Consider the following 10,384-nt stretch of genomic DNA (forward strand, 5'->3'; position numbering starts at 1 on the left):
GTTGAAGAGTCTCTCCTCAGCCAGCCTTCCTGTGGTTCTGGGTGATGTCCGTTCCGTCTTTTAGTTGTATTTTTGAAGTGATTGTTTGCGGCAGCAGTCTCCGGTGTTTACCTATGCCGCCATCTTGCTCGGAATCCGATTTGGTTTTTTATTGATTTTAAAAAGAGAGGGAGAAGGAGAGAAACATCAATCGGTTGCCTCTCGTACACACCTAGACAGGGGATCAAACCTGAAATCTGCATATGTGCCCTGACTGGGAATCAAACCTCAAACCAGTAACCCTTCAGTGTATAGGACATCACTCCAACCAACTGAGTCACACTGGCCAGGGCTGACCAGGTTTTATAGTAAACACATTCTTAACTTTTTAAGAAATTGGGCAGTTAAAATGAATCTCAGTTTTAGTGGTCAAGTCCATATCGTGTGCCAAGGATTCCAGCTTCCTGTGGCTTAGTTGGAGAAAATATATATATTTTTAAATATATTTTTATTTATTTCAGAGAGAAAGAGAGAGGGATAGATAGAAACGTCAATGATGAGAGAGAATCATTGATCGGCTGCCTCCTGCACGACCCACACTGGGGACGAAGCCCACAATTGGGCATGTGCCCTGATCAGGAATTAAACTGTGACCTCCTCCTGGTTCATAGATCGATGCCCAACCACTGAGCCACACCATCTAGGTGAAAGAGCGCTGTTTTAAGAGTCACTAGTCTGGAGTTATGCCTGAGCAGTTTAGTTCCAGACCGGAATTTCAAAAAAGGGGTCATGTAGCTTTTCAGAGCTTCAATTCCCTAATCTTAAAATTGGGGCTAATAATTCCTTATATCAGAAATTGGAAGTATCTCAGAGCCCATCAATAGACTTATCAAAGAGAATACATTTCTAAATTGGAATAAGATATAGCCATTGAAATGTAAATGTAAATTTATATTTATTGATGTAGAAAGCTATTTTCAACATACTCTGAATGAAAAAAAAAAGCAGGCTAGAGAGATGGGTATAGTATGACGTGTCACTGAGGCAAATTATACAAATGAAGACTTATAGGAAAGATATATTTATGCCTGGCTGGTGTGGCTCAATGGGTGAGTATCGACCCATGCACCTGGAGGTCACCTATTCGATTCCCTGTCAGGGCACATGCCGGGGTTGCAGGCTCAGTCCCCAGAGTGGGGTGTGCAAGAGGCAACCTATCGATGATTCTCTCTCGTCATTGGGGTTTCTCTTTTTCCCTTTCCCTTCCTCTCTGAAATCAATAAAAAAGTAAAATAAAATAAAAGCCCTCAAAGAAAATTAGGAAAAAAACTTCATGATATTGGACTTGACAATGATTTCTTGGGTATAACACTACTAAAAGCACAGGCAACAAAATAAAAAATAGACAAATGGGACTACATCAAACTTAAAACTTGTGTGTATCAAAGGACATAATCAACATAGTAAAAGGCAACCCATGGGATGGGAGAAAATATTTGCAAATGATATAAATGATAAGGGGTTTATATCTAGAATATATAAGAACTCCTATAACGCAACAAAAAAAATCAAATAATCTTATTAAAAATGGGCAAAGGACTTGAATAGACATTACTCCAAAGATCATTTATATATGGCCAACAAGAATATGAAAATATGCTCAAAATCACTAATTGCCACAAAATGCAAATCATTTTGTTTTGTTTTGCTTTGCTACTGTCAAGCAAAGCAAAGCAAAACAAAACAAAATAACCAGTGTTAGCAAAGATGTATAGAAACTGGAACCCGTGTGCACTGTTGGATGGATTGTAAAATGGTGCAGCCACTGTGAAAAACAGCATGGAGGGTCCTTTAAAAAAGAACTCCTACATGATCCAGGAATCCCACTTCTGGGCACACATCCAGAATAATTGAGAGCAGGGTCTTGAAAAGATATTTGCACATTCATGTTCATAGCAGCATTATTCACAATAGCCATGAGGTGGAAGCAACCCAAATGTCCATCCACAGATTAATGGATAAACAAAATGTGGTACCTACACACAATGAAATAGTATTCAGCCTTAAAAAGGAAGGAAATTCTGACATAGGCAGTAACATGGATGAACCTTGAGGACTCTGTGTAAAGTGAAATGAGCCAGTGTAAAGTGAAAAGGCAAACACTGTATGATTCCACTCACATGAGGCATCTAAAGTAGTCAAATTCATAGAAACAGAAAGTAGAATGATGGTTGCCAGGAACTAGGGGGTGGGGAAAGGGGAGGTGTTTAATGGGTACAGAGTTTCAGTTTTTGCAAAAATGAAACTGTTCTGGAAATAGGTTGCCCAGCCATGTGAATGTGCTGAACAATACTGAACTGTACACTTAAAAATGGTTAAGGGTGAATGTTAAGTTTTTTCTTTTCTTTTTTAAATATATTTTATTGATTTTTTTACAGAGAGGAAGGGAGAGGGATAGAGAGTTTGAAACATCGATGAGAGAGAAACATCGATCAGCTGCCTCCTGCACACCTCCTACTGGGGATGTGCCCGAAACCAAGGTACATGCCCTTGACTGGAATCAAACCTGGGACCTCTCGGTCCGCAGCCCGACGCTCTCTCCACTGAGCCAAACCGGTTAGGGCTTAAGTTTTTTCTTAATCACAATTAAAACAACAAACAAATGCTAAAATGATTTGCCATAATCTGTTCCCTCGCTAGCCTGTTCCTCAAACCTGTGGAGAACCATCCAGGCCCAGGTAAGGTCTCCCTGAAGCCCTCCGTGGGCTCCCTCGGCTCTTCTGTTCTCCCAAGTTCTATGGCTTCTGTCTCCTACTTATTTGGCACTTGAACCTATGATGCTTTGCACTGTTGACTGCCTTATATAGTTATTTCTAGAAATGCATGTCTTCGTCTCTCTCATTGTTATGTAATACCGTAATATTTAACTAGTAGCCCGGTGCACAAAATTCATGCACTTGGGGGGTGTCCCCCAGCCTGGCCTGTGCCCTGTCACAGTGTGGGAGCCTCGCAATGCATCGCCCAAAGAGGTAGGCCCCGCCCACCCATCCAGGGCTCCTCGATGGATTGCCCCAAAGAGGTAGGCCAGAGCCGGGGTTCCTGCCTCCGCGCTGTGCAGAGCCGAGGGACGCCCAGGCCTCGCTGCACGGAGGCCTCCGCCGGGCCCCAGGCCTCCTGTTGATGGATTGTGATGCATGACGCAAGTCCCCGCCCACCCACGCCTGCTGCGCACGCAGCCTGATGATCGGTCCTTACGCGTGAGGGCGTCTCGACCATCTGCATATTACCCTTTGATTAGTATATATTCACAAACACTCATGCCCACTTCATTTAAACTTCCAATCCCGGGAAATAAGTGCAGGATAGAAGTTTTGGCTTGTGGGCTAAGCTTCAGTATATAAGTACTAATTGTAGCTATAGATGAAATTCCAAATGTTTTTTCTTTCTTTTGTTTGATTTATTCTCTCTCTCTCTCTTTTTTTTAAAGAATAAAGTGTCTGTTATTTATTACACTGAAACAAAATCATGCCTTTTGGCTTAATCCTACTGAGTTAAGAACATTAACAATAATTGGCGTACAACAGAGTTCCCAAAACACAGCAGATGAATTACTTTACATACACATTGTAAGCACACTACATATTTATGACACAGAAGTAACCTTGGGCATTTTTTAAACAGCAAAAATATACAAAACAGTTACAACTGGAAATAATACCGGCCAAGTGCCCTGAGTTTTTATCCCAGGGACACACCACAGAAATCCCAAGTTAAGACAACGACATCGCAAAATGTTTTAAATATTAAGAATGTGTTTTTTGGGAGTGGACACAATAACAGCGTTTCCTTTGGCTTAAGACAGTCAGCAGTTTGAAGTGAATACACTTAGAATTAGGAGGCGGAAATCCCTAGAGGAGTCAGAATTCTGAGGCAGGAGTCCAGCGAGGGAGCACACCTGTTTCTCCGCGACGCTCACTTCGGGCTCCCACCGTGAAAGAGCTGCTGGGGTCCCTTCTGCTTCAGATGGGCAGTTGTTGGATGGTGTGAGTGACTTTTGCATCTTCACTGCAATGAATGATAGCTTGTGAAATGCATGTCCCTTTCCAAACAGAACTGTCTGTATCCCAGCAGATGAAACAGCAGGCACTGTTGGCAGTCTGGGGGTAACATCTGGCCCGCCCGACCATGGGCCCTGTAAGCTGGGAGCATGGAGGTGTGAAGCAGCCTGGAGTTGCTGTCAGGGGCACCATGGGGTTGATTGTAGTCACCTTTCTACCACATTAATTACCATCACAGCCATACTCTTTTTTGTGGCATTGTAATTGGAAGCTTCTCGCTAATACCTTATTCCTATGAATGCCTTTGGGGCACAACATATTATCCTCCAGGTGTGGGGGTGGAAAGTTACAGGAAGGTACCAAGAACAGTGAACACACTTGCCCTGGTTTCTCAGGAACCCAGGCTTGCCCAGCATAAAGCTGTAGTTGAACCCAAACCCCTGTGTCTGCAGGGAGACTTTGTCCATGGACCACACACCACTTGTAACCAGAGGCCTCCTGTGGTGACCCCACGGTCTCCATCTTCCCAGTCTTCCCAGTCGTGGCTGCAATTCTGCTCCAGGAGGCAAACACAGCTTCGGCGTGGGAGTTATTACAAAAATATTGCCCGTTCCCTCAGCAGCAACCCCCTCTCCAGGGGAGCAGTCACTTCGGGAAGACCAAAACTGTCCAGAGTCGTTTCCCCGTTTTTCATTTTCAGTTTCCTTTGTGATAATGTCAACATCCTTGTCTCCTCTGGTGTGATAGGAATATCCTTTTGATTAGGCTAAGCACATTCACGCAGCCTATTATATGTTTCCATTTCTGGCCGCTGGTGCTCAGCTTTAATTGCTGGCACCAAACGCTCACTACGTTTCCGTGAATCAGGTTAACTGGTGGCAAGTGAATGGGCAGTGGAGGAATTGGTATCTTCTTGTGAACTCTTACTCTTTTATTTGCTTGCGCCATCTTCTGTGGACAGGAAACGCTGTCATCTCTCTTAGGTCTCTTCCGTTTGGTCTCCATCCCTCAGGTTCTTTGTATACTTGGTTCACCAGCAGCCCCATGTTTCTCTTTAGCTTGTGCTGGTTGGAATTTGCAAGCTTTTTCCGCTCCCCCGACTTCTTTGGGAGTTCCACTTCTTGCCTTTTGCATTTTTCCACACTCAGAAAAGAATTTAAGGCTGACAAGAAGAAAATACTTCTCTGATTTATTCTTTTGCTCCACTTCAGCGATCTTTTTGCAGCATTTCCTATGTAGAGGTGAGGAAACTGAGATCTAGAGAGAAGCTAAGTAATTTGTCCAGGGTCACATAGCACAAGGATTAAGGCTCTCCTTCTAGGCCAGTGATGGTGAACCTTTTGAGCTCGGCGTGTCAGCATTTTGAAAAACCCTAACTTAACTCTGGTGCCGTGTCACATATAGAAATTTTTTGATATTTGCAACCATAGTAAAACAAAGACTTATATTTTTGATATTTATTTTATATATTTAAATGCCATTTAACAAAGAAAAATCAACCAAAAAAATGAGTTCGCGTGTCAGAGGTGTCATAGGTTCGCCATCACTGTTCTAGGCCGCTGTCCTTAACTCAGCCTTACTTATAGTAAGCTAGCAGACATTTGCTTGCTCCCCTGAATAGCTCATCTTACTGCTAACTGCTCCCTAGGTTTTGCAGATTACATGGGAGGGAGAATGTAAAGAACTGAAATGAACTCATGTTCGACAAGCCCAGAGGCTACTCAATGTTCTTTTCTTCAAAACGAAATGTCTCCTAATGTTTTCTTATGTGATCGCTTTATTAAAAATCTGAAAATACTGATAAAAATGTAAAAATATTCATGATTTCCCATACTCAGAGACTGTCATTGGTAATACCATGGAGTATATCCTTCCAGATGTCTCTTGCACTTGTTTGTGATTCTCTCTTATCTAGATCACAGGTAACACTATTTTTGTCATATCTTTTATCATTTAAAAATATATTGTATCCCAGCTGGTGTGGCTCAATTGGTTGAGCTTCGTCCTGTGCATCAGGAGGTTTCTGGTTCAGTTCCCAGTCCAGGTGCATGTGGGAAGCAACCAATCAACATTTCTCTCTCACATGGATATTTCTCTCTCTCTCTCTCTCTCTCTCTCTCTCTCTTTCTCCCTTCCTCTCTCTCTAATAAAATCAATAACATATTTTTTAAAAAAGAAAATAAAGTTGATTTATTTATTTCTTTAAATATAGAAAAGTATAAAATTAAAAGCATTAATAATTTTAATTATTAGCATTTCCAACCTCTTGTTATATAGTTAGGTACATACCTTATACTAATTTTACATTCTACTTTTTTTTTTTTTGCAATGATATCTGAACTTTTTACTGGCCTCCTGACCCCCCAGGGGGTGTCCCACTTCTGCTGACTTTAATGCCTCAGAACTTCGGTGTCCTTCACCTCAGATACCACTTTGCTGTCCACAGTCCTGTGGGTGGTGGTGTTTTGGATGGATTGTATGGAGTGGCTGTTGTCCAGGGAATCACCAAGATTGAAGTCCTCCCCTTCTACCAGCAGGCGCCGTAGGTGTTGCTCTCAACCTCCAGCTTGACCTTGATGTTCAGCAGGGCCTCCTACTCCTGGGCTTGGCGCTGCCCTTCTGCCTAGGTCTGGGCCTGCTCTGACTCCCAGAGCAGCGGGATCCCACTGAGCTATTCCATCTGTGTGGCATAGTGTGTCTCCACCTCCCTCAGGCTGCTCGCCAAGCTGGCCTTCAGATTTCTCATCAAGTCCAGGCTAATCTCCAAGGACTGAGCCATACAGCTCAGCTCTGTGAGTGTCATCTCAGCAGCTCCTGTCTCTGCAGTCTGCGAGGCAACCACGGTGGTGTTCTCCTCAATCTGGTGGGACCAGTATTTGTCTAGCTCCTCTTGGTTCTTCTGAGCCAGCTCATCATACTGGGCCCAGATGTCTGCCATGATGTTGCTGAGGATTTGGGGGCACCCAACTCCATGGTTAACCCAGAGTTGGCAATCTGGTTTTGTAGATCATTTACTTCCTCCTCGTGGTTCTTCTTCACTAAAAGCAGCTCCTCCTTGAGAGCCTTGATCTCTGTCACCAGCTGCAGCCGAGTGACCTTTCAGAGCCCGCTGATGTTACCGTCCACAGATAAGCACATGGCCAGCTCTGTCTCATTCTTGACTCTGAAGTCATCAGCAGGAAGATGGATATTGTCAATCTGCAGAATGGTGTCCACAGAACTTGCAAAGATCTGAGCCCTCGGGTCCTCATGGTCTTGAAATAATGTTCCAATCTCTGACCTGGGGTCCCTTCTTCTCCAGGGATTCCCGAATTTTGCTCTCCAGTCTCTGATTATCAGCCTCCAGCTTCTCACCCTCTCCAGGAAGGAGGCCAGGTGGCCACTGAGTCATTGCATAGTCTCCTTCTCGCTCTGGATGCCCCCTATGCCTGCCAGACCCCCGGCCATCCCCACAGCCAGGCCCCTGGACACTGGTGGAGTAGGACATGGAGATCCAGGAGCCCTCACCCTCGGTGCCTACATAGACGCTGACGGCACTGCTGAAGGATAGGCTGGCTTAACTCTCTTATGAACCCCTGAAACTGACCTGGTCTTGGGACCTGGAATTAGTTTAAAATTTTTTTTTTTTACACAAGATCACCAGCCTAAGAAATTCAGAAAGAAACTGGCTGGTCTTGGGCATAAACCAGGCAGTGACATATCCAAACATAGCCCTGACATTTCTGAGCTGGTCCCTAGAAGACCTGTTGACATACTGCTGTCAGCTTTCCTTCCTTAGAGTGGTGTTCAGCAATGTGTCCCTTTGCCTCTCAATCAGTCCTCTCCAGGCTCTCTTCATAACAAACACAAAACAAAGCTATCAGGGTAAAAATGTAGATGTTAATATCTCCTCAGACTCAAGTGGAAATTCACATTTCTAGGAGTCTCCTGATTAGGTAACACCTCATTTCCTCCATTTCATATCCCATCCCCACAAGAGAACCATCCCATGGGGATGGAGGTGGTGGTGGTTCTTCCTTCATATCTAATGTGCCAGCCACCTTGGCCATTGTTTCTGCACAGTAGTTAGGAATGGGACAGTTCTTTATTGTGCATGAGAACCAAAAATGTCCCCACAAAGTTTTAGAATTCACTTGAAGAGTAGTTGCACTCCTTTGAGATAATGCCCATCATGAACTGCAGTTCTGAGCCATTTGGGTCTCCTATTTGCAAGGATCTCTTTGCATTATGTGGGCTGTTTAGGTGTGAGTTAAGACCCTAGTAATTGGCCAAGAGTTTTTAGTTTTTCTTGGGTTCTCAGGTTCCAATAACATTTTCTTTTGGATCTTTGGTCAATCCAGCTTTAGTCCATGGATGTTGCAAGTTAAAATGCTTCCTAGAAAGTCTATGGTCTAACATAAAATCAGTTCTTGGGTCAAAATTTCTGATTATTTTGTATGTAAGGCCAAATTGAACTCAAACTATAAAGGGAACTGTAGCAGGGTATAGTGGGTGGGGAGCTAGACTGGAAGTTTGGAGACCCCTGACTAGCTGTGGGATCTTGGGTGAATCAATTCCCTACTCTTGGTTTCAATTTCATTTGCAAAATGGGGAGGTTGAACTAGACCAGTGGTCGGCAAACACATTAGTCAACAGAGCCAAATATCAACAGTACAACGATTGAAATTTCTTTTGAGAGCCAAATTTTTTAAACTTAAACTATATAGGTAGGTACATTGTTATTAACTTAATTAGGGTACTCCTAAGGCTTAGGAAGAGCCACACTCAAGGGGCCAAAGAACCGCATGTGGCTCGCAAGCCGCAGTTTGCTGACCACGGGACTAGACGGTATCAGTTCCTTTCAGCTCTAATATTGTGATTTTTAAATCTTTCTGTGTCCCCATTCCATCATCCATAAGATTGGGACAATACGTGCTCACTTCTGAGGGAGACTGAACTTTCCTTAATATTAGTGAAATATTTCAACATTGTGGTCACCCAAAAATTAGGCCCTGACAATGATCTAAGCTTCCACACAGATCTCTGAGGCCCAAGAACAGTTTCTTACAGAATGTTTATAACGACTGTATGGTATGAGTTTGTAATGTCCTTACTGTAAGGTGTGTTTCCTGTAAGACATTCACATTGGAGGGGAAAAGTCACTGGAGAAAGTTGGATTGACCAACTTTACCAATAACTGGCAAAATGAGAATTTGAATTTCCAATGTGTGTGACCCCAAGACCCAGGCTTTTAGAGCCATTATGTTTTACTCTTATTTGGTAGTGGGACGGGAGGTAGAATGCTTTCCCTTTCCAAAACCTTCTAGCACCCTAGACACTACTAGTCATTCTAGTTCTGTCTGCTGTTGGAAACATACTCCATTAGGAATCTGAAAGCTGGGTTCTAGGTTTGCTGCTCTGTATTTTTGGACAAGGCATATACGCTTTCTGGATCTCACTTTCCTTATTTGTAAAACAGAGAGCTACCTGAAGGCAGGAGACCTTTTCCTACTCACCATTTCCCTCCCTTGACTGTAGCAGAGCGTGGGGCAAATATTGTTCAAAAGCACTTCCTGAATGAAGGAATGTAAGGGGGTAGACGAGATGGTTTCTGTTTCCTTTCTCATTCTTTGATCTTGAATCGGGGCCTTGACCAGGTAGGTGTACCATATACAGTATAGTATCTATTTTATTTTTATTTATTTATTTTTGCCTTCTATTTTAAAAACAGAACAAGGCATTCCAAATCCTCGTAACTTAATCTTTATTTTAGAGGGTTGGTCTTGACCGATTATGTGTGGCTTGTTTGGACCTGTGATTGACGTTTACACCAAGGCCTCCTGTACTTCCCCAGACTAGCCAGGGCCATTGCACAACGGAAACTGCACGGACCCGCTGTAGCAATACCACGGAGGGGCCGGACACCAGGGGCTGACAGCAGACTCCCTCTGGGACAGCAGCTCTTAACTTATGCAAACAAGTCCTTCAACGCGAAGGGCAAACTCCTGGCTGGGAGGACGGGGCCTCGGCTACTCCCCGGTACTTGACCTTGCCATGGTCTCTGCTCTTCCCGGAACTTTCTGAAGAAGTTCCCTCACCTCCAAAATGGCGGAGCTGCCCTAAGCGAAGGGCCGGAAGCTTCTCCCCCAACCCCGAGCTTCCACTCCGCCCCTTGAGGATGGGGCGGGGCGAGGCGAAGGTCAGGCCAGGAGTGACCCCCAGCCCCCCCGTCGCTGGGCGGGGCCTTTCCTTTTTCCTTCCCGCCCTCTCGCTTCACCGCGGTGAGGTCACGCGGGGGACGTCACGGGGTTGTGACGCAACTGAGGGGCGGGCTTCCGGGGAGGAAGGGGCGGGGCCTAGGCGGGCGA

The 10,384-nt window shown here is 44.4% G+C and overlaps 1 pseudogene; it reads right to left on the reverse strand.

Moving 5' to 3' along the window:
- Positions 1-6,355: 6,355 nt before the first annotated feature.
- Positions 6,356-10,384, reverse strand: part of LOC102239665 — a 14,963-nt pseudogene continuing 10,934 nt past the window's right edge.

This window comes from Myotis brandtii, unplaced genomic scaffold (assembly GCF_000412655.1).
Source record: "Myotis brandtii unplaced genomic scaffold, ASM41265v1 scaffold687, whole genome shotgun sequence".
Lineage (NCBI taxonomy): Eukaryota > Metazoa > Chordata > Mammalia > Chiroptera > Vespertilionidae > Myotis > Myotis brandtii.